The sequence below is a fragment of the Mesoplodon mirus genome (genome assembly GCF_964341445.2).
Source record: "Mesoplodon mirus genome assembly, chromosome: 10".
NCBI lineage: Eukaryota > Metazoa > Chordata > Mammalia > Artiodactyla > Ziphiidae > Mesoplodon > Mesoplodon mirus.
Window position 1 is genome coordinate 94,087,114 of NC_138986.1, and position 25,635 is coordinate 94,112,748.

At 38.8% G+C, this 25,635-nt stretch overlaps 1 long non-coding RNA gene and 1 pseudogene across 2 annotated transcripts in view; one reads left to right on the forward strand and one right to left on the reverse strand.

Moving 5' to 3' along the window:
- Positions 1-25,635, reverse strand: part of LOC309811528 — a 247,351-nt gene that overhangs the window by 46,898 nt on the left and 174,818 nt on the right. The window lies entirely within an intron of this gene.
- The window catches only part of LOC309810906 (transmembrane protein 41B-like), a 104,304-nt pseudogene continuing 96,542 nt past the window's right edge, over positions 17,874-25,635 (forward strand). The window contains exons 1-2 of the transcript in view: positions 17,874-17,975; positions 19,340-19,546. The product of the transcript in view is annotated as a transmembrane protein 41B-like (transcript). The remainder of the gene's footprint in view (positions 17,976-19,339; positions 19,547-25,635) is intronic.

Below are 25,635 nucleotides of genomic sequence, written 5' to 3' on the forward strand. Positions count from 1 at the left end.
GTGCCCCTCCCTCCCCCCGGCCTGAGTGAGCCAGAGCCCCCAATCAGCTGCTCCTTTAGCCACGTCGTATCTGAGCGAAGAACAGACGCCCTCCGATGACCTACACGCAGAGGCGGGGCCAAATCCAAAGCTGAATCCCAGGAGCTGTGAGAACAAAGAGAAAGGGAAATTTCTCCCAGCAGGCTCAGGAGCAGCGGATTAAATATCTACAATCAACTTGATGTACCTGCATCTTGGAATACCTGAATAGACAACGAATCATCCCAAACTTGAGGCGGTGGACTCTGGGAGCAACTGTAGAGTTGGGGTTTGCTTTCTGCATCTAATTTGTTTCTGGTTTTATGTTTATCTTAGTTTAGTGTTCAGAGTTTATTATCATTGGTAGATTTGTTTATTGATGTGGTTGCTCTCTTCCTTTTTTTATATATATAGATTTTGTTTTTGCCTTTTTGTTATTTTGTGACTGAGTATATGTATGCTTCTTTGCGTGATTTTGTCTGTATAGCTTTGCTTTAACAATTAGTCCTAGGGCCCTGTCCGTTTTTTGTTTTATTTTTGGTATAGTTTTTAGTGCTTCTTATCAATGATGGATTTGTTTTTTGGTTGGGTTGCTCTCTTCTTTCTTTCTTTCTATTTTTTTATTACTTTTTAATTTTTTAAATTTTTACTATTTTTTTATTTTAATAGCTTTATTTTGTTTATTTTTTCTTTCTTTCTTTCTTTCTTTTACCTTTTCTTCTGAGCCGTGCACTGACGGGGTCTTGGTGCTCCGGATGGGTGTCAGGCCTGTGCCTCTGAGGTGGGAAAGCAGAGTTCAGGACACTGGTCCACCAGAGACCTCCCAGCTTCACATAATATCAAACAGCAAAAGCTCTCCCACAGATCTCCATCTCAACCCTAAGACCCAGCTCCACTCAACAACCAGCAAGCTACAGTGCTTGACACCCTATGGCAAACAACTACAAGACAGGAACACAACAACACCTATTAGCAAACAGGCAGCCTAAAATCAAAATAAGGTCACAGACACCCCAAAACACACCATAAGACATGGTTCTGCACACCACAAAGACACGATCCAGCCTCATCCACCAGAACACAGGCACTAGTCCCCTCCACCAGGAACCTAAACAACCCACTAAACCGACATTAGCCACTGGATGCAGACACCAAAAACAACGGGAACTACGAACCTGCAGCCTGCGATAAGGAGAACCCAAACACAGTAAGTTAAGCTAAATGAGAAGACAGAAAAACATACAGCAGATGAAGGAGCAAGGCAAAAATCCACCAGACCTAACAAATGAAGTGGAAATAGGCAGCTACCTGAAAAAGAATTCAGAGTAATGATAGAAAAGATGATCCAAAATCTTGCAAACAGAATGGAGAAAATACAAGAAACATTTAAAAAGGAACTAGAAGAACTAAAGAGCAAACAAACAATGATGAACAACACAAGAAATGAAATTAAAAATTCTCTAGAAGGAATAAATAACAGAATAACTGAGGCAGAAGAACAGAAAAGTGACCTGGAAGAAAAAAACAGTGGAAATAACTACAAAAGAGCAGAATAAAGAAAAGAGAATGAAAAGAATTGAGGACATTCTCAGACACCTCCGGGACAACATTAAACACACCAACATGCAAATTATATGGGTCTGAGAAAAAGAAGAGAAAAAAAAGGGACTGAGAAAATATTTGAAGAGATTATAGCTGAAAATGTCCCTAATATGGGAAAGGAAATAGTCAATCAAGTCTAGGAAGCACAGAGATTCCCATACAGGATAAATCCAAGGAGAAGCATGCCAAGACACATACTAATCAAACTATCAAAAATTAAATACAAAGAAAACATATTAAAAGCAGCAAGGGAAAAACAACAAATAATACACAGGGAATCCCCATAAGGTTAACAGCTAATCTTTCAGCAGAAACTCAGCAAGCCAGAAGGGAGGGACACGACATATTTAAAGTGAGAAAAAGGAAAAAGCTACAACCAAGATTACTCTACCCAGCAAGGATCTCATCCAGAATCGACAGAGAAATTAAAACCTTTACAAACAAGCAAATCTAAGAGAATTCAGCACCACCAAAATGGCTTTACAACAAATACTAATGGAACTTCTCTAGGCAGGAAACACAAGAGAAGCAAAAGATCTACAAAAACAAACCCAAAACAATTAGGAAAATGGTAATAGGAACATACATATCGATAACTACCATAAATGTAAATGGATTAAATGCTAGAACCAAAAGACATAGACTGGCTGAATGGATACAAGAACAAGACCCATATATATGCTGTCTACAAGAGACCCACTTCAGACCTAGGGACACATACAGACTGAAAGTGAGGGGTTGGAAAAAGGTACGCCATGCAAAAGATATCAAAAGAAAACTGGAGTAGCAATTCTCATATCAGACAAAATAGACTTTCAAATAAAGACTATTACAAGAGAGAAAGAATGACACTACATAATGATAAAGGGATCAATCCAAGAAGAAGATAAAACAATTGTAAACACTTATGAATCCAACATAGGAGCACCTCAATACATAAGGCAAATGATAACAGCGATAAAAGCGGAAATAGACAGTAACACAATCATAGTAGGGGACTTTAATACCCCACTTTCACCAGTGGACAGATCATCCAAAATGAAAATAAATAAGGAAACACAAGCTTTAAATGATACATTAAACAAGATGGACTTAATTGATATTTATAGGACATTCCATCCAAAAACAACAGAATACACTTTCTTCTCAAATGCTCATGGAACACTCTCCAGGATAGACCATAGCTTGGGTCACAAATCAAACCTTGGTAAATTTAAGAAAATTGAAATCATATCAAGCATCTTTTCCAACCATGATGCTGTGACACTAGATATCAATTACAGGAAAAAAATCTGAGAAAACACAAACACATGGAGGCTAAACAATACACTACTAAATAACCAAGAGATCACTGAAGAAATCAAAGAGGAAATCAATAAATACCTAGAAACAAAGGACAACGAAAACATGATGACTCCAAACCTATGGGATGCAGCAAAAGCAATTCTAAGAGGGAAGTTTATAGCAATACAATCCTACCTCAAGAAACATCTCAAATAAACAAGCTCAAGTTACACCTAAAGCAATTAGAGAAAGAAGAACAAAAGAGCTCCAAAGTTGAAAGAAGGAAAGAAATCAAAAAGATCAGATCAGAAATAAAAGAAAAAGAAATGAAGGAAACAATAGCAAGATCAATAAAACTAAAAGCTGATTCCTTGAGACCATAAACAAAATTGATAAAACATTAGCCAGACTCATCAAGAAAAAAAGGGAGAGGACTCAAATCAATAGAATTAGAAATGAAAAAGGAAAAGTAACAACTGACACCACAGAAATAAAAGTATCATGAGAGATTACTACAAGCAACTATATGCCCATAAATTGGACAACCTGGGAGAAATGGACAAATTCTTACAAAAGCACAACCTTCCAAGACTGAACCAGGAAGAAGTAGAAAATATGAACAGACAAATCACAAGCTCTGTAATTGAGACTGTAATTAAAATTCTTCCGACCAATAAAAGCCGAGGACCAGATGGCTTCACAGGTGAATTCTATCAAATATTTAGAGAAGAGCTAATGCCTATGCTTCTCAAACTCTTCCAAAATACAGCAGAAGGAGGAACACTCCCAAACGCATTCTACAAGGCCACCATCACCCTGATACCAAAACCAGACAAAGATGTCACAAAGAAAGAAAACTACAGACCAATATCACTGATGATCATAGATGCAAAAATCCTTAACAAAATACAAGCAAACAGAATTCAACAGCACATTAAATGGATCATACAGCATGATCAAGTGGGGTTTATCCCAGGAATGCAAGGATTCTTCAATATATGCAAATCAAACAACGTGATACACCATATTAACAAATTGAAGGAGAAACACGATATGATCATCTCAATAGATGCAGAAAAAGCTTTCAACACCCATTTATGATAAAAACCCTCCAGAAAGTAGGCATAGAGGGAACTTTCCTCAACATAATAAAGGCCATATATGACAAACCCACAGGCAACATCGTCCTCAATGGTGAAAAACTGAAACCCTTTCCACTAAGATCAGGAACAAGACAAGGTTGCCCACTCTCACCACTCTTATTCAACAGAGTTTTGGAAGTTTTAGCCCCAGCAATCAGGGAGGAAAAGGAAGTAAAAGGAATCCAAATCAGAAAAGAAGAAATAAAGCTGTCACTGTTTGCAGATGACATGATACTATACATAGAGAATCCTAAAGATGCTACCAGAAAACTACTAGAGCTAATCAATGAATTGGTAAAGTAGTAGGATATAATATTAATGCACAGAAATATTTTGCATTCCTATACACTAATGATGAAAAATCTGAAAGAGAAATTAAGAAACACTCCCATTCACCATTGCAACAAAAAGAGTAAAATACCTAGGAATAAACCTACCTGAGGAGACAAGAGACCTGTATGCAGAAAACTGTAATACACTGAAGAAAGAAATTAAAGATGATACAAAGAGATGGCGAGATATACCATGTTCTTGGATTGGAAGAATCAACATTGTGAAAATGACTATACTATCCACAGCAATCTACAGATTCAATGCAATCCCTATCAAACTACCAATGGCATTTTTCTCAGAACGAGAACAAAATATTTCACAATTTGTATGGAAACACAAAAGACCCCGAATAGCCAAAGCAATTTTGAGAAAGAAAAACGGAGCTGGAGGATTCAGGCTCCCTGACTTCAGACTCTACTACAAAGCTACAGTAATCAGGACAGTATGGTACTGACACAAAAACAGAAATATAGATCAATGGAACAGGATAGAAAGCCCAGAGATAAACCCACACACATAAGGTCACCTTATCTTTGATAAAGGAGGCAAGAATATACAATGGAGAAAAGACAGCCTCTTTGATAAGTGGTGCTGGGAAAACTGGACAGCTACATGTAAAAGAATGAAATTAGAACACTCCCTAACACCATACACAAAAATAAACTCAAAATGGATTAAAGACCTAAATGTAAGGCCAGACGCTGTAAAACTCTTAGAGGAAAACACAGGCAGAACACTGCATGACATAAATAACAGCAAGATCCTTTTTGACCCACCTCCTAGAGAAATGGAAATAAAAACAAAAATAAACAAATGGGACCTAATGAAACTAAAAAGCTTTTGCACAGCAAAGGAAACCATAAACAAGACGAAAGGACAACCCTCAGAATGGGAGAAAATATTTGCAAATGAAGCAACTGACAAAGGATTAATCTCCAAAATTTATAAGCAGCTCATGCAGGTCAATAGCAAAAAAACAAACAACCCAATCCAAAAATGGGCAGAAGACCTAAATAGACATTTCTACAAAGAAGATATACAAATTTCCAACAAACACATGAAATAATCATTAGAGATAAATGCAAATCAAATGCAAAAATGCTCAATATCACTAATCATTAGAGAAATGCAATAAATGCTCAACATCACTAATCATTAGAGAAATGCAAATCAAAACTACAATGAGGTATCACCTCACACCATTCAGAATAGCCATCATCAAAAAAATCTACAAACAATAAATGCTGGAGAGGTTGTGGAGAAAAGGGAACCCTTTTGCACTGTTGGTGGGAATGTAAATTTATACAGTCACTATGGACACCAGTATGGAGGTTCCTTAAAAAGCTATAAATAGAACTACCATACGACCCAGCAATCCCACTACTGGGCATATACCCTGAGAAAACCATAATTCAAAAAGAGTCATGTACCACAATGTTCACTGCAGTTCTATTTACAATAGCCAGGACATGGAAGCAACCTAAGTGTCCATCGACAGATGAATGGATAAAGAAGATGTGGCACATATGTACAATGGAATATTACTCAGCCATAAAAAGAAATGAAATTGAGTTATTTGTAGTGAGGTGGATGGACCTAGAGTCTGTCATACAGAGTGAAGTAACTCAGAAAGAGAAAAACTAATACTGTATGCTAACACATATATATGGAATCCAAAAAAAAAAAAAGAAAATAGTTCTGAAGAACCTAGGGGCAGGACAGGAATAAAGACGCAGATATAGGGAATGCACTTGAGGACACAATGATGGGAAAGGTAAGCTGGGACGAAGTGAGAGAATGGCATGGACATATATACAATACCAAATGTAAAATAGATAGCTAGTGGGAAGCAGCCCCATAGCACAGGGAGATCAGCTTGGTGCTTTTTGACCACCTAGAGGGGTGGGATGGGGAGGGTGGGAGGGAGATGCAAGAGGGAGGAGATATGGGGATATATGTATACATATAGCAGATGCACTTTGTTATAAAGCAGAAACTAACACACCAATGTAAAGCAATTATACTCCAATAAAGATGTTAAAAAGGGCTTCCCTGGTGGTGCAGTGGTTGAGAGTCTGCCTGCCGATGCGATGCAGGGGACACGGGTTCATGCCCCGGTCCATGAGGATCCCACATGCTGTGGAGCGGCTTGGCCCATAAGCCATGGCCGCTGAGGCCCGTGTACCGCAAAAAAAAAAAAAAAAAAAAAAAAAAAGTTAAAAAAATTTCAAATAAGAAAAAATAGAAAAAAATCAATGGTGCTAGAGGCTAGAGGCAGAAAAACCTAATATGTCTGATTCTTAAACAGCTGAGTTTGTTACTGGTTTATTATTTCAATTCTCTAATTAAAATTGATCCGCATTAGCTATGTTGCTAATTATTAGTAGAAGTGAAAAATGCCTTCATCTTTTTCCTAGACATACTTAGTCTAGGATTTGAGTACTAACTTTGAGTACAAACAGATTCCACATAATTATATACCCTAGAAAATGCAGTATCATTTATGTGAAGGTTAGAGCTTAGGGAATTCATGCTAAATGGATTTTTCTCAAAACCACATGTCCTTATTATTTGGGAGTGTTAAATAAGTTTAAAGCAAGACTATTTGTCTGATCTTCTTTCCTTAAATGGAAGACCAGGGGACCACCTTCCCAGCATGGTCCTGTAGAGGTGGGCTGGTGGGGAAATGCTTCTCTCTCCTGCAGCTGTGAATTACCAATACCAAACAAGAAAAGCCATGAGCCAGGATGGGAAGATCTAGAAAGGTAAGGAGTAAGACCACTTGCTCTAGGAACCATAAAGGCAATTACAAACGTCATTTGGGTTCACCTGGTTCATTCACTGCTCCTCACCTGTGCTTAAAGTGCCAGGATCCGTGTTTCTTCCATCTTTGTAAACCAAGTTCCTAATACAGTGTCTCAAATACAGTCGACGCTCAACACATTAATTAGTTACTTGAATAATGTCTCCTCTTTCTTTATATAATTTAAAATATATAGACTCATAACTGTGTGTTAATCATCAGTTCCTCCTCAATAGAGAGCAAATATCTTAACCAGGAGTTTCTGAGACTAATCTAATGCTGATCTGGACCCTCTTTTTTTGTCTTTTTTTTTATTATTATCTTCTGATCTCTTTTTCTCTATCCATCCCATTTTGGTCTATACTGTTCCAGTATATTCCTGACATCAATGCTAATGCTTCTATAGCTATGCTGCTGTCTATTTTTGTCCCTTTTTGCTACTGCAAAAATCTATACAATGAAGAAAATTCTAGAAGTGCAAATTTCCTCCAATAAAATCACCACAGCCTCTCTGCCTCTCCAGCTGACTTCCAAACAACCACTACCTTGTTCTTCATATTCCAGTAATAACAAATTGCAATTACCTGCACATCTTGTGCTAATTGCACATTTCCATGCTTTTGTACAGCACTTGCTGGCTAAACCGCCCTTTCAATCGTTAATCAGCTGACCCACTTCTATTTATCCTTCAACTATAACCTCAAAAGTCCTCCTTAATGAGATGTTGTTAAACTCAGAAATTATCAGGTCATCACTATGTTTCCTTCATAATTCTGATATTGTCTGGAGAGATAGATAGATATGTATCAAGATAAACAGATTTTATGTCTGAAAATTCTTTGTTAAGGTTATTTATTGATGGTTATAACCATCAATGAAATTACTGTATGGCACAGAGAACTATATTCAATACCTTGTAGTAACCTATAATGGAAAAGAATCTGCAAAAGAATATATATATATATATACATACACACACACACACACACATATATATATAAGAATAACTGAGTCACTTTGCTATACACCTGAAACTAACATTGTAAATCAACCATACTACTTCAATGAAATCTTGTTTGTTTTGAAAAAAAGAATTACTTCCATGGGAAGTGAGGTCTGATCTTTTATCATTCCCTATCTCAACAAATAGAAGATTACATCATTTTTTTACCTCACTGAAATCTCTATTGATATGTTCTTCTTTATCTTTGGCTTTGGATGGAATGCCTAGAATACACTAGGTGCTAAATAATTATTGATTGATCACTAAACAGAACTAACATTTTTGAGTGCCTCCATGTATTCAGTTTGTCAAATGACGACATAGTTTATATAAGCTTGGATTTTGGAGTGAGAGATTAGGATTTCACTCCAGGCTCAACAACTTGCTAGCCATGTGTTCTTGGGTTAATTACTTTCATTCCCCCTCCTGTCAAATGAAGATAATATATTGAGGTTACTGAAGACTGCATTAGATAAAATAAGAAAAGCATTTAACATGGTGCCCAGTAGATGTATGAATGAATAAATTCCCCTCAAAGCTCCATGAGAGTAGTGTAGGGAGGCAAGGAAACTAAGGGTCAGAGAAGTTGAACATTTGCAGAGAATATAAGCAGCAGAGCTGGGATCCACGTCCAGCTGAGTGTGCCTGTGATCTGAAGGAAGTTTCCACTGTTGCTGCAAGAAACATCAGTGGCATTTTCCACTCCAGTGTTTCCTTAAAGGACATATGCTGGTGAACTCCTGTCCATTTGTCAGATTCTGTCTCACCGGAAACGTCTTTAGAGTTCACATCATTCATTAACATTTCACACCCTGCCCAACATGTTTATAATTGGATGGTCTGATAAATGACCCTGCATGAGCCAGTACACTAACATCTTTGACCTTCCTCTGTCATTTTCTATGCAGAATTCCTTTTAAGGGCCTCATAATACTGTTTGATGTGCCCTCTTTTAAAACAGATATGCATTGATCCAGACATCCTCATTGTCTAAGCTACCACTTGACTATAAATTAGCACTTTTAGAACCTATTCTTTCATCATTTTACCCATGTCACTCTAAAACAGGTACCACATTTTAATCTAATTATTCGTTTGCTTCTTTTTATTACCTGTCTTTTTAGCTTGATTGGGAGCTCTCCTAGATGGGAAAAACTTTCTCGTCTTTTTATATGTAGCATATAGCATGGTGCTTGGCACATAGTTGATGCTCATTGAGTACCTAAATCAACACCACTATAACAACCTCTAAGAGTTATGTTTTCATTATTCTTTATTAAGAACCCCAGAGAGTGACAATTATCTATACTTTTATGATCCTGTCAATTTTACAATCTCTCACCTAGAAATTTTGTTTCCCCATCTCATTACGGAAATATTCAGAATTCTCAAGCAGTTATTGCAGAAATTGTTTGGAGTTTAAGCCACATTTCCTGTACCAGGTAAAGGAATATGCACAAATTCCTGTAAAGTCTCAATCGTTGTAAAATGTAATGCTTAGTCAAGAATGCCTCTTTTGGAACCTCTTAGTCTCGATGGAATGAGGCAGGGCGGGTTGGGGCAAGCAGGGTATATGTGCTCAAGAGGAGAGAGACACATTTCTAGTTATATGATAAATAATTTCGGGGGCTGTAATATACAGCAGGGTGACTATAGTTAACAGTACCGTACTGTATATTTGAAAGTTGCTGAGATTCAATCTTCAAAGTTCTCATCACAAGAAAAAAGCTGTAGGTGAAGTGATGAATGTTAAACTAAACATATTGTGGTAACTATTTCATAATATATACATATATCAATATTATTATGTTGCACACCTTAAACGAATCCAATGTTATATTCACTTATATCTCAATAAAAATGGAAAAAAGAAGTGGGATGAGGAGGAGAGAGACGAAGGCCTGCCAGCAGTCTTTGGGAACTATGGTGGGGGCTTCCCTGGTGGTGCAGTGGTTGAGAGTCTGCCTGCTGATGCAGGGGATGCGGGTTCATGCCCCAGTCCGGGAAGATCCCACATGCCGCGGAGCGGCTGGGTCTGTGAGCCATGGCCGCTGAGCCTGCGCGTCCGGAGCCTGTGCTCCGCAACGGGAGAGGCCACAACAGTGAGAGGCCCACGTACCACAAAAAAAAAAAAAAAAAAAAAAAGGGAACTATGGTGATGAGCTGTGGATGGAACACTTCATAGCATTTCTTGGATGTCTTTTCTTATGTTCCTTGGGTAATTTTGATCACACAGTAAAGTCTATATGTTTTGTTACTTCCCCTGACTATAAAAGAATAATTTCCTTAATTGAAGGAAGGCATGCTACTGAATATCTTTTTTTTAAAGAAAAAAGAAAAAATTTGAAGAGTAAATGGAAACACTTTACCAAAAAAAAAAAAAGGGTCCAGACTACAAATAAGTAATTTATAAAAGGGGCCTTCTATTTTATTATGCTAGGCTTTATTTACTTAACAAATATTGCCTAGGAAAATTGTCCCTCTGAGTCCTGTAAAGGGAAATGTACTAAATTAGCTATAAACTCTAAAGTCTAAGCATATATAAAGCTAATGTTCTAATTAAATAAAACAGAATAAAATTAATGATACCTATTTCTTCTGGTAATTGAGAATTAATAATAAAATATAGAGATTTCCTATATGAATATCAAAAAGATCCAGCTGTTGTAGGACTCAATATACCTAAATATATCTCCCAATCGCCTCAAACTATACAGATTAAAGACTACTTGAGTCTTCCGGATTGTAGCCTCCAAAAAAGGCAGGGAACCACAGGTTTCGATCACCAGCATGCCCGGCATTTGGTACTCATGTGACTGCACTGAACCACAGCAAACAGCCCTGTGCCTTCCATTCCCCACCATACGTATTTTAATCCTTTAGTAGAAATTCAGTTTAGTCAGATTACTTTGCTGATGCATGATATTAATGAAAAAATGGGTATGAGGTGAGGTTTTCTGTTTGTTTTAGACTATCTCTTGAGTGTGGGTGCTTAATGCATGTAACTGAACCAGGTTCTGTGCCCTTTCATGCGTTGTCTGCCCCATCCTCCTCCAGCCCAGGGGAGCACTCAGTCTACTGTTCTCTGTCCCCTTCATCCTTTCAGTCTCCCCCCACCCTTGCTCCTGGAAGATAGGTCTTCATGTATAAGAATGCATCAAAACTACGCTGGGAGAGAGATCAATATTAGTAAGAGAAGAATGGGTTTATGTTATGCATCTCGCACTCCGAGGAAATTTAAAGATTCTGGGTAACTTAGAAGTAAGCGGGCTTTGGCTCCAAGGGGATAGAACTAAGGTGGGCAGAGGCAAAGAAAAGGAAGAAAAGGTGAGAGACAGGAGGGCTTCCAGTGCCCACAAGAAGTGAAACTGGCTCTAAGAAGTGACCCTGAGGGGACACATAAGAATTGTTTGCACTGTTCTGGACTCTCCATGTATTTCTAAGTAGCTGCACACAAGATCAGGTCTATTCTAGGAATAGACTGAGTCGGTAACTTTTTCCAGCTATTGCCAATATATATAATCAGCACAATTTCACACATGTTAACTCTGGGTCAGGGTGTTACTTGCCCACAACAGCTAATAAAAGGGGAGAAGTCAAGATTTGAACTTAGGGTCTGTCTGAATTCCAAGTTTGCAATATTTTCTCTATATATCTTGCTGAAAGTTTTATTTAGGAGGTTGGAGAAAGGCAGAAGCAGCGAAAAGAAGGGCCAAAAAGAGGGGGCAAAACAAGTAAGAACTAATTTGAGCTTTTCCCAAAGGAGCAGATCTGGGTAGAGTTCCAAGTTAGAGTTGTTTGAGATGGGAGAAGGGAAATTGGTAGAAAGCCAAAGATCAGAAGGAAAACCCTATAGTCTAAGAGAGGGGAGATAGCACAAAGTTGCTTCTGAATTTTCCCTGAAGTTGGAGCTGTCCCTTAGTGCCCCTTCCACATCCGGTAGAATTTATCCTATGTAACTACCCTAATTCAGCCCAGCCCACTCCAGCTCCTCTCAGATCCCTTCCTCGACTCTGCCTAAGGAAAGGTTTTCAGCAAGATAGCTGTAACTTCCCCCCCAACAGTAGTGGTGATCTGATACAGATGTGATTGATTGAGATTGTACCCTTCAGGGTAGTAAAGAATTCAGTAATTAAGCTGGTTTATGATAATATAAATACCCTTCCATGCAAGGCATTTCTCCCAAAAGCATATATTACTTTAAACTTTCAGAGTGTCTGTTCCAAAAAGCAAGTTTGATCAGTCCTATTTCAATTGTATTTATTTATTGTCTTCCAACTTAAGAGGCTTTACAGAGTCTTGTGGAGTCAATAAGCAATAAAAAAAAAAGTCTGTCTATCATTGATGAACATGACAAGGCAAAGAGGTGTATACATAATCCAAAAAGAAGTTACTCCCCAAAAAAGAGGATCTTGGAGATTTTCTTGCTCTTCTAGAAAAAAAATATTTTAATTTAGAAGAGGAGGGATTTGGTATTAATTTACAGATTTTCAGACACCCCATTGTAGAGGTCCTTCTCTCATCTTTCAGTGGAAAAAAGTCTGGACCATCTAGTATCAGTTATTCATCATAAATATTTATTGAATATTGGCAGAATGACATCATATTGAGAGATTTGGCAAACAAAATAAGTAAGATAAAGAGATGTAGTAATGAGTAGTAGTCAAGTGATAACTCAAAATCACCATTAAAATAAAGCCATAGTCAACGCTTGACTATGGGTAGTTTATAAAAGGTTTATGCGCAGCAGGTTATGAGATGGACTCATTCCCTCATGGGTGATAGTCCATTAATCAGCCATTGATTACATATTCTCACCAATTACCAAACCCTTATTACTAATAGGCCAGCCCTTGCCAATTAGTTAAATAGATAGATAAAGTAGATAGTTATAGGTGACACCATTTTGTTTTGTATTAATCTAATGAACCCATGTGACATGAGCAAAAATGCTTTGAATGAATCCATATGTTTAAGATGAGTATCTTTGTAGAAAAAAGAAGAAAGGAAAAAGAAGAAAAAATTATTTGTATCAAACTTGTAGTTTTCAAAGGTAAAGATACTAAAGGAAAAAAAACCATGATTTTTGATCACTTGAAGGATTATAGATCCTCACAGTTACTGGAATCTACTTGGGTACATTTTGCACAGCATCTAAAGTGTTTGTCCTTGATTAAATGTAAAACTAACAGTAATGGTTTTTGTAATAAGAATCATAACCTTGAATAATTAAGGAAATCAGCAGAGTTTTGGTTAGATAATATCATCATAAATCAAACAGATATTTCTTCCTTTAAATCCCCATGTGCCAATGGTTCCTACAAAATAAAACACTACCTGTTAGCTTCTACTGGACAATATTAAATACTCCCATGGGAATGGTCTAAATAAAATCTAGCCCTTGGGGTCCATAAGGTCATTGTTGGTAGCTGAAATTGTGTGAGTGCATGAGATGCCAGGGAGGTTGTACAGAACAAGAAAAAAACAAGTGTGAGGCAAACTGGATCCAACTGAAATTTGAGTAGGTGGCACAATTTTTAATTGATCTGATAGCCCAGGTGACATAATCAAAATTGTTTCTAATGTACCCATTTCCCTGGGATGAGTAACTCACTAAACTTTAAAATTCCCAAAACATCTTCCACTATAAAATGAATCGTGGTCATTTTGACCTCTCTTATCAGGATTTAAAGCAATGAGTTAAAAATAGAAATATCTATAAAAGAAGTTTCTACAATGCAGCTCAGGCTCATTGGATTAAAGCAAAATACATCCATTCTCTACATTTTTTCTCTTTAAATACAAAACTCAGTGATTCTGCCATAACTCTCCCCTTTTCCTGTGATGCATGCTTTCTGCTTTTCATCCACTAACAATCCTCAGAGACTAAATTCAACGATTAAAAGAGCCACGGAAAGAAAGGTTTAACTTTGTGTTATTTTCAAAAAGAAATGCTAAGTCTTCCTTAGGTATGAGGCAAGGGTCTCTTCTATTTGTTGTACTTGGGGAGAAACAGAAAGTGACTCTAAAATTTCTGGGTTTTTTTCTTTTTTTTTTTTTTTGTGGCACAAACCCTCCACTCATTTTTAGGTACACACCAGTTTGCACTGACAAAGCAAAAAGCACAATCCTAAACCACCAAGAAAACAAAGTTCTGCTCTTATCACTTTCTTGGATCATGCAATTTTTCTTTAACTTGTACAGTATGGTTCTGTAACTAAGATCTGCTGTCATGGAGTCTGTCCTGTGTAATTCTAACAACGTATAAGAATATGAGAGTGACTAGGAAAGAGGGCAGTCAGTTCTATCCAGGGGACAAACAGAGGATAAATAATTAGACTGACTGGTCTCTACAAACCCTCTCCAGCTCTGTGCTGCTGGTATTCAGAGCACAAAATAACACTGTACCAACCACTGGGCACAGAGCTTCTGATTAACCAGCACAAGAGAAGCCTTCACGGTAAGAGGTCTCTTAGGCCAGCTACATTGACTGATTCACAAACTGCTTATGATCCTTCTGGATTTATCCTCCAGAATCCAATAAGAGATGGCTCACAAGGTGAGAAGTTTCTCTAGAAATGGAGCATGCTAATAACTCCGAAAACAAGTCAGGTAACAAGCTTGTCCCCATGAAGAGCCAGTTTGAAGATCTCAGCAATTACAGCAAATGTCAAATGATGGAAAATCCCCTCAGAAATGACTTAAGGTACTGTGTGTTAAAACTTCAGGAACCCCAAGATTACATTCCACAATGTCACAACTCTCTGTCTTCTACCACTATAAGCATCACAGTGTTTATTATTATCCACCCCAAGGGTTAAAAAAAGTCAGTTCTTATAAGTTTCTACTTTATTCAGATAGGTTGATTCATTCTTATGGAAAGTGACCAAAAAGAAGCTGTTAAAGTCCTCCATACATATTATAATAAATATCTTCCAAGACATTTTACGGTCCCCAAATCCAAGTGTGAATAGCTTTTACAACATATAATTTCCCCTTTGAAGATAGTAAATTATAACAACAATTTAAGTGACTCAAATCCTTAATGATTCTATACAAAGAAAACTAGTATGATATATAAAACTTTTAAAATAAATTCTGCCACCAAATAATTTCTACTACACATTATATCATTACTGTGGTAACATTAACCATGAACTTATGTATATCTTCAGTATCTAAAAAAATCAGCAAAGCTCTAATGATGATTCTGTTGCTTGCCCTTATTATCAAATAATTCATTGGGGGACAGTAAGTTAGCTGTCTTGTTTAGAGACAGCACACTCTCAAGTAGAAATACTCTGCAGGATCCATTACAAAAGATAATGGAGGGCTTCCCTGGTAGCGCAGTGGTTGAGAGTCTGCCTGCTGATGCAGGGGACACGGGTTCGTGCCCCGGTCCGGGAAGATCCCACGTGCCGCGGAGCGGCTGGGCCCGTGAGCCATGGCCGCTGAGCCTGCACGTCCGGAGCCTGTGCTCTGCAACGGGAGAGGCCACAACAGTGAGAGGCCTGCATACCGCAAAAAAAAAAAAAAGATAATGGACTTTTTGTTTAGAACTCATTTCCTATGAATTTTCCTATCAGTAGGTTAACATTAACAGTTACTACTTTAGGGACATCTACTCTGTGCCATGCACCTCAGTGAATTTTAAACGTTCACTCGGAAGTATAAGAATATTTGTGAGAGCTTGTTAAAAATGAAGATTCCTAGACCCAACCCCTGGGAATCTGACTTGGTAGAAAGGGTTAGGCCAGGAAGCATCCCCAAAGCCTCCAGATAATTCTATGCAGCACACTTACAGAAATCCTGACAACTATGATTTAAGTGTGGTGTAAAGGGGTTTTATAAGTAGAAGAGTGCTTCCAATCTGAGGCAGACAGAGGTCAAATAGAAGATTTATAGTAATAGTGTATTAAGAGAGTCAAGTGTTTAAATTTTGGCTCAAGCCCAAGGACTCAGCCTTGGGATGAGATTCAGCTTTCTGAAGAAGCTCTTGGGAAATCACAGGCTTCTCTGTTGAACTTGGCGTGAATCCCCTTTTGTCTGTAGAGAGGAGCTGAGCAGGGAGTCAGGCAGTCCCTGAGAGCACTGGATAGTTTTCACTCTGTGGGTCAATGACCACAACCGCTGCAGCAGCACTTTCAGAGACAGAAAAAGCCAGTGGGAAAGCAATGCCATAGGGGCACCATAGGCTCACCTTGCGTTATCGGCCTGGGGCCTGGCTCCTCCGGATCAAAGGGCAGCAGGCCTGGTGGCTTCTGAAAAAGCAGGGCGGCAGCAGTCCAGCCACAGGCCAAGGCAAGTGACGTCCACAGCCAATGTGGAGCGAGCAAAACCCAACTGCCTGCAGGTGAGCCCAAGTTCTGCCTTCTACTTAATCAAAACTGAATATCAGATCACAAATGGGGGCCAACCTCGTGGTCTGTGCGTGAGGACAAGCCTGTTTGCTCCCAGAATCCTTCCTACTCGGTCCTTGGGGGAAAGGGAGGAGGTGGATGCCGTCTCTTTTCAAATCACTTTATTCACAGCATCCTGTGCTTCATTAATAACGTCAGCTGTGAGCTCTCCACCGTCATCACTAATGCTATTCGGGTTCATCAACGTGTTTGTTGAGGGCATTTGAAAAATAAAACTAGTAACCAATGTTGTGAAGTTACCAGAGTGAAAAATAAACAAATAAAACCAAGTGGAAGAAACACCAAAAGAGTTTGCCAACTATTTATCTACAAGCAATCTTGTTTGGCCAGTTACATGCTTCACAAGCTAAGCCTCTGTTTCATTAAAATCACTCTTTCTTGAACTTCTGCAGTAAAACGCTCATCAGTGGCCAGCCTCACCCCCAGTGACCTGTTGTGGCCCAGCACTTTCTTCAACTAGACCCACAGCAAACCCAGGACCACCGTCCATTTTACTCAAGTGGGAGCCCTGCCACACCTGCAATCTGTCCAGTAAAGTGCTGACTTCCAGTGCACGTTGAAAAGCATTTTGATGGGCTAACAGATGGAGGAGAGCTCTTTTCTCTCCTGAGGAGCAAACCTAGTCTCCCCGGCGTGCCACCAAGCATGGCCACGCTGCAGGCCTTGGCCCTCAGACCTGTCATTTAACTAACAGAGAACTAGTCAAGAAAACCAGGAAGTTCTCAACTGGGGTTCATAGGCTTTGAAGCACTGAAATTGTTCTATTCTCTGGGAAGTTCAGTGTTCTAGATGCAACCCTTCAGGGTCAGTCCAGCCCTCCAAGGAGAAAGAGCACAAACAGGAAAAAGGTGACAAATATTTAGAGACATTTCCCTTTAAAATGAACTTTGTCGGAGACCCATGTATTTAGCAAATAGCTGCTGAGGATGTACCATGTTTCAGATGCCATGGTGGCACTGGATTTACAGTGATGTGGGTGTAGTTATGCATGGTCCCTGTCTTTGTGCAACAAACAAGCAATGAACAACCAATAAAGATGTTAAAAAAAGAATAAATGAATGAATATGTTGTACCTATAAAAAAACAAGCAATGAAAAGTAAACACATATTTATGAATGCCAATAAACTCTCTGCTAATAGGAAAGCACATAATGTTGTAAGGAATGAGGCCAACCTAACTCAGATGGGGTGAATGGCGGCCCTCTGTGGAGGGGATAATTAGGTTGAAACTGGCTGAGTAATAAACCACAGAGAGTGAGGGAAAGAGCATGCCAGTGCCAAGTGGCACTTGGGAAAGCCCTGGAGGAAATGAGGTTGATATGTTCAGGGAATTGAAACAACAGGCCAGCAGGCCGGAACAAAATGCACAGGTAGGAGAGAGGCAGGAGCTAATTCTGGGGGATGGAAAAGGGACAGACCAGCCAGGGCTTGTAGGGCTTGGGGTTTCATTTGAGCCGCAAGGGGAGCCGTTGCAGGATTTTAGGAAGAGGAATGACATAAGCTGAGCTGCATTTTTAAAAGGCCACAGGCTTTCTGTGCAGAGGAAGCAGGAACACAAGCAAGGAGACGAATACTGAAGGCAGTAAATATGGCAAGTGATGTGGTAGGACAGAAATGGAGAGAGAGAGAGAGGTAGATATGGAGACAGATAAATAAATGTAATTAAAAGCAAAATCTCCCAACCCAGAGATCTGCTCCACAAAGGTAGTGGAGAGAGAAAACACTTTTATTACTGAATAAACATGAAACCAGAATGCGATATGCATCACAGGCAATCTGCTAAGAGATGCCAAGACAGAAAGACACCCCACCCTTTATACTGCCATGAAGATACGCCCCATTCCAGACATGTTCTCAAGATAAATAGTGACTAGACTCAGGCAAGAAGACTTGAAAACTTCATTTGTCACACACAGTTCACCCTAGATTCACCTGGTAACTGGGGTAGCCATCTGTGTTTGCTAATTGGCTTTATACAAAATAAATAAATAAATAAATAAACTTCTCATATCTTTAAGGAGATAGTTTTACAAGTTGCCATGAGGCACCCACGAAGTCAGACTCCTACCCTCACACAGAGACTGGGAGACAGGGGTGCTATCTCCCTCCCTAGATGTTTATATTTCAAAGAGATGGCTCTCAAGTCTTAGAGAAAGGCATTCCTGGGTCATAAAGCTGTGAAGAGAATATTTAGCTTTTAAAAAGATTTATATACATTTCAAAGAGGCACAGTTTTCTAAAGTAAATGCTCTAGGAAAAGAGAGGAAGGGGGCCAGCCTCTTCCTTTATTTTCAGAAGAGAGAATTAAACCTCTTATTTTTATATGCGGAACCTAGAGAAGTGGTACAGATGAACCCGTTTGCAAGCCAGAAATAGAGACACAGATGTAGAGACACCAAGGGAGGAAAGCAGCGGGGGGGTGGTGGTGGTGGGATGAATTGGGAGATTGGGATTGACATGTATACACTAATATGTATAAAATGGATAACTAATAAGAACCTGCTGTATAAAAAAATAAATAAAATTCAAACAAACAAAAAAAAACCTCTTATTTTTAAATTGTATTTGCCCTTACAATATATAGAGAGATAGATTTAAGATTAATGTAATTGGATTAGATGTGAGGATTGGAGAAAAAAAGAGGAGGAGCTAAAATGATGACCAGGAGTTTATGTCAACTTACTGAAAAGAAAAAGGCTCTCTGTTCTAAGAGACGTGAAAGGCTTGTCTGCAGGCTTTAGTGGCTGTCCCATTTGAATGTGGTGAAAATTATGTTACGTATACGCAGCATCTCCAGGGAGCTAATTTCACGAAGTTGTCCCCCAGTAGCAAAAACGCAGCTGTGCCCAGCTCAGCAATTACACAGGCAGCCAGTCCCCATGAGGAGCAGCCCCGCATTTGCAGAGATCTGGGCACATCTAAGGGCCTATCCCCGAAGCAGGCAAATGACTTGTTCTGGTTGAGAAACAATTTTCTCTCAGCAACAGACCCACTCCTGCACACTGGGCAGTAGGCTCCTTCTAGGCTGTGCTAAGGGCTAGAGGAGACGGAAGGCTGGAGGAGAAAAAACAGACCTGCTCCCCTCTTGCTTTGCCTCTCGTTTCTCACAAACTGCTTCAGCAATGACCCTTTGCCCTGGTAGGGGCAGTTAGTTCCCATCTCCAGCTTTTTTCCCATCTTCTCAATCTCACTGGGCCCTTGCAAGGTACCAGCAGCCACAGGATAGTGACCCTCCTCAGAGGTCTGAGTCCCAGGACCATGGGGCCCTACCTCTTAGCTTCTAGATTCTGACAACCCAAGCCCTTCCCTTTGTTCCCCCAGCCCAAGGGGTGGGAGCTGCTGCTTTCAGTTATTATCTCCATTCCCTCTACTCCTCTCTTTGCTTTTTTAGCTCTCCGACACTTAACGAATTTCCTACCTTAACTTGTCTCTGTCAAAATCCCTAGTATGGGTTTTGTTTCCCTGACACGAGTGGAGGATCCTGTCAGTCATAGAAGTGATAGAGTGTCCTTTCATTCTGTCTTTAAAAGTTTGGCTGTGACAATCTTGTCTTGGAAAAATAAGAGAACAGAGTAGTGAATTTATTTTAAAATAAGACTGATTTTCTTTTTTTTTTGCATTTTATTTTTTTTATACAGCAGGTTCTTATTAGTTATCTATTTTATACATATTAGTATATATATGTCAATCAAGACTGATTTTCTAAATAGTAAAAATGTGAGTTTATTTCTACTGTTGCCTTATTTTGTATTTCTTTAAATGGACTTAGAAGCCACACTCCTGTGAAAATCAAGTTTGCTTCTGAGCCATCCAACTTGGAGGAAGTGAACCAGTGAGAGCATTTCCCAGGTCTCAGATGCAGGGTTCTGGGAAAGCAACACTAAAAGCCTGAGCTTCGAGCCAGTGATGTTGAGGTACTCAGAGGAAGCTCTGAATACCGACTCTATTCCTTGGCCCCCTAGAAAAATCAACTGAGATAGAAACTGGGGAACAGACATGCCAAGGCTCAGCAGGAGTTGCCACCATCAACTCCATCTCTAGACACAGGGACTGAGAATCCCCTATGTGGTATATGGGCAACCAGAGACAGGAATGATGTATAATGCCATAGGACTCTTTTATGCCCAAATGGGGCCTGTCTCAGTGAATGCTATGAGTGCTCATTTAGCTGAATCATTTGGGTGGGTGGGAGCAGTTTAGAATAACATGCTCCTCTTTTTTTTTTTTAATTAATTAATTTATTTTTTATGAGATAGTTTATTTACAATGTTGTGTTAGTTTCAAGTGTACAGCACAGTGATCCAGTTATATACATATATATATATATATATATATATATATATATATATATATATCCTTTTTCAGATTCTTTTCCCATATAGGTTATTAAAAAATATTGAGTATACTTCCCTGTGCTACACAGTAGGAAAACAAACTTATGGTTTCCAAAGGGGAAAGCTGTGGGGGAAGGGATAAATTAGGAATTTGGGAGTAACATAAACATGCTCCTCTTTGAGAGGCAGTCTTACCTTTCCTTGTGCTCAGCCTCAGTTCTAATGACAATAATTATAATAGTAATAATACCAGCTAATATTTAGTGACTGCATATTATGCTGTAAACACTACAGAGATTAGCTCACTTAATCCTGACAATGCAATGAGTAAGGAACCCATTTCACAGATGAGAAAAGTGAGGCATCGAGAGGTTATGTAGTTAGTATGCAGACAGGATGTAAAGTCAAGTCTACTTCTGGTAGACCTCGTCTAAGCCTCTTTAGTTTTCCTGCCCCTGACCTCATCATACAGCTCCCCTCCTGCCTGGGGATTTCTCTAGATGCTGCTCCCGTGTACCCCATGGAGTTTCCCTGTCTCCCCGGAAGAATGAAGCCTGTGTGGATAGAAACAGAATCTTGTTCACCATGGTCTCCCCTAAGCCTAGGACTATACCTGGCATATAACAGACACTCAATAAATATTTGAGGAATGAATAAATTATACTTTTTTGGGGTTTTTTTTTGCAGTACGCGGGCCTGTCACTGCTGTGGCCTCTCCCGTTGCGGAGCACAGGCTCCGGACGCGCAGGCTCAGCGGCCAGGGCTCATGAGCCCAGCCGCTCCGCAGCATGTGGGATCTTCCCAGACCGGGGCACGAACCCGTGTCCCCTGCATCGGCAGGCGGACTCTCAACCACTGTGCCACCAGGGAAGCCCTAAATTATACATTTTAAAATGTTGCCTCCATAGTTACTTATCTTACCATTTTAACCATTTTATTAGTCCCCCATGTTATGTAACTATGGCTAATTCAAACTTCAAAAGAATTATTTAGAACTCTGTGATACCTGAGTTCTCTCTCCAGGTAGGGGAAAGCACTACAGGAAGCTAAACAAGACTTAAAAATCACGTTTAAGGTATCACCTGCCTGGAGGGAGGGAGATGCAAGAGGGAAGAGATATGGGGACATATGTATATGTATAACGGATTCACTTTGTTATACAGCAGAAACTAACACACCACTGTAAAGCAATTATACTCCAATAAAGATGTTAAAAAAAAAAAAAGATATCATCTGCCATGTTGCATTTAGGGAAATATCGTGCCTTTAACTTTCCTAGATAGTTTCCTGGCCTCCCCTGAGGCCACCCTGCATGCAGTGGAGAGGTAGCTGCAGAGCACAAGGCAGCCATCAAACCAGTCCACTGGCTGAAGAAAGTTTGCTGGGAAGGAGAAGTCAGGTAGAGCAGTAGCCAGAAGAAGTAGGGTAAAAGAGTTCTTTCTTAATTTGTTTTGTTGCTGCTGTTGTTTTAATATAAGAAAGATTAAATTTAAATGCTCTATGAAAATAGCTTAATGAGGAAGAAGCTGAAGAAAGAATGAAAAGTGATGACAGTGGGGGGAGGTTCCTAAGGTGTTTGGAGGGGAAGGGACTCACAGCCCAGGTCGGAATCACTTTAGTTACAGGCTCAGGGACATCTGGTAGAAGTGGCAATGGAGAGGGCCTTGAGAGCCAAGGGGGAAGGAGACAGAGTCACCTGCAACCACATCTGGTGAGGACACTCAACCACGACACACTAGTAATGGTTCTTGATAGATCTGACATCTTCTAGTGTGCTTGCATATTGCTCATTCTTCAATTCACAGCCAGAAAGCCAAGTTCAGTAAATCTTTTCATGTTTAACCTCCTCCGATCAAGGCATAAAGTTTATTTGATGGAACTAAAAATACAATTTTCTAGAATCAGAAAGTTAGAAACAGACAGATAATGATTAATTCACTAATTTTAGAGAATTTGGTCTTTATTCAAAACATATGTTTCTTGACTGTGATTAACAGGGACAATTTTATTCATTTCAAAAATGAAAATCATACAGTGACAAGAAGAGCAGGGAAGACTTTAAGCATTATTACCACACAATGAATCATCGCAGCACATCCAACCGTAAAACAGCTTCAGAATTTTAAGAACCTAGGTTACTTGTTTGAGATCAAAGAGCAAATTCAATCTTATCTGTTACTGTAACTCAGAATCTAAATGTTATGTTATCATGTCAAATGTAGACCCCACGTTTTGGATTGTATTTTCTGGATCTTTTTTTTGGTGGTGGGGCAGGGGGCCTGCAGTTTGGCTCAAAATTGCATGAGTCAGTCTCTTATGGAACTGCAGTTGAATGTATAGGTCCTTCACCCACGCAGAGAAAATCAGCCATTGTGCTATTGGGAAGTATTTTGTCACTTACCAACTACAGTAGAATTAAACAAGAAAGTAAATTTTTCATGTCTTTTTTTTCTTTTAAGTCTTTCACAGAGACCTACAAACCATTATATTGTAAATATATCCTTTGGCACATAACCAATATATTTCTTTTCTGTCTCTAACTCCAGTAACTTCTGTCTTTGTTGAGAGGACAGCATGTTACCAGTGCCTTCTGGGGTCTATAATTTATCTATATGACATTTTGTGGTGCAGAGAATTTTCTATCGGTCGTTCCTCCAACTGATTTAGAGCAAAATAAGGGGTGTATGCAATGTGAATTTTAACAACGTTATTATAAAGGGAAGAGAAATGAACATAAAAGCCTGTAATTTTTTTAAATAAGACATTGAATTTATCTCAAAGTAGAAAAAGGAAGTTAAGAGTTGTCAACCCAGCATCTTAAAAGCAATGCAAAAGCAATGATAATCTAAGACAACATTTGTAACTGTCATTTTATCAACTTTTAGCTTCAGAAGGAAACTGTTGGAGAGAGCACAGGATTCTGTAAAATGAAGCAGTACCTCCCTAAAAGGGCTGTTGAGCGGATTCAATGAGATTACATTTCTAAAGCACATATCCTGACACAAGGAAAACACAGAATACACAGCAGCTGAGAGAAGTAGTGGCAACAGTAGTCAAAAGATCAGGATCTCAGTGTCATTTTCTTTACCTACTACTGGCCTTGAGCATGTCATGTAACATGTCTGATCCTCATAGATAGAAAAAAATTATAATCCCTACTCAAGAGACCTTCCTCACATTGTTATGAAATCAAATGAGAAAATCAACATCACATGCAATAGAGAAATCATTTCTAAAGAACCTCTGGAATATAGTCGTTCAGATTATGATTGAATATCAGAATGATTAATAACTCACTACTTACAGTTCCAGCCAGCTCAAGGCAGGCAGGGACACACACACCCACAGACACTGAAGCATTTGTAATTTCCTTATCCCTCTCCCTGCTGTCAGTAACCCAGGACCTATCTTAGTGGGTGGTCAATCAATGGTAGCTAGAATTAGAGAAAAGGGCATGGGAATGCATCGCAAAGCCTTTCATTCTTCTCTGAGTCCATTCACAGACTACAATGTATGTAGTCAACACACGATTAAAAATAAAGTACATGAGAGTTAAAGGGAAGAGAAGTCTGTGACCTATTACTGTCTTCCAAGTCTTGACTTTATAGGCAGAATATCTGGGGGAGTTTGTTTGAGTCAGGAAATAATTGATGTTCCATTAAAATTTCTTATTTAGTTAGTTAGTACATGCTAGCTGACCCCAATGAAAATAATTTACTTTCTCTTTCAGGTATGTGTACCTTTTGTTAAAGTTGAATACACAATAGTAGTAGAAAATTAGATAATCAGATAGATTATAGAGAGACAGAGAGAAAGAAAAAAGAGATAATATTTGCAAATGCTTTTAGACTATGCTAATATTGATGGATCTCTAAAAGTTAGTTAAGACAACAGGAAACCGAGAAATCAGACCAACTCTTCATTTTCTTTGAAGTCTAAATGGCAAATTGATCTGTGAATTGGGTTATAGGTTTAAAAGGAGACACACACTGACTAAGACTGTGACAGTGGAATACCTGTTCTTCTGTGCTCCATTATGGAGCTGTTCATACATGAAAGTAAGTGCTGCTCTTCACCTTAAACATAAATAGTTACACTCTGCCAGATAATCAAGAAGTATGTACCAGTATACTGCTACTGTGTTATTAAAACAGCCGCCACTTAAATGTTGCACTATTTGACAGTTATATGGCATAATTACATGCTAGATGAGAACATTCATTTTACAAAGTGTCTGTATAAAAAAATTTTAAGTATTTTAAAAAACATCAAGCATTTTAAAATAATGCCCGAGTCGAACTAAAAACTGCAAATAGCAATGAAACCATGACAAGAATGATCATATACTCAAGGTTAAAATGACAACGTGCCTGTGAATTAACATCTCTACACGACTAAACTTAGAACGACATCTACATTGATCTGATCCAAAAATGTTCCTAGCATCAGACTGGGTGTGTGATAGACAATCATGAAAGAATCTAAGACATTTTAGACAAAACATAAAAGGATCATTATTAAATATTTTTGCTTTATTATTCAGACTCAAGCAAGATATTAATGGAATTCACAATTGAACTAAATGTGAAACAAACTGGAAAGTTTAATTGATGTTGATGTCAGAAAGAGTTGACCAGTGTTTTGAGAGAAACTTTTAAAATCATCATCGTCAAGTAAAGATAACACATGTATTGGT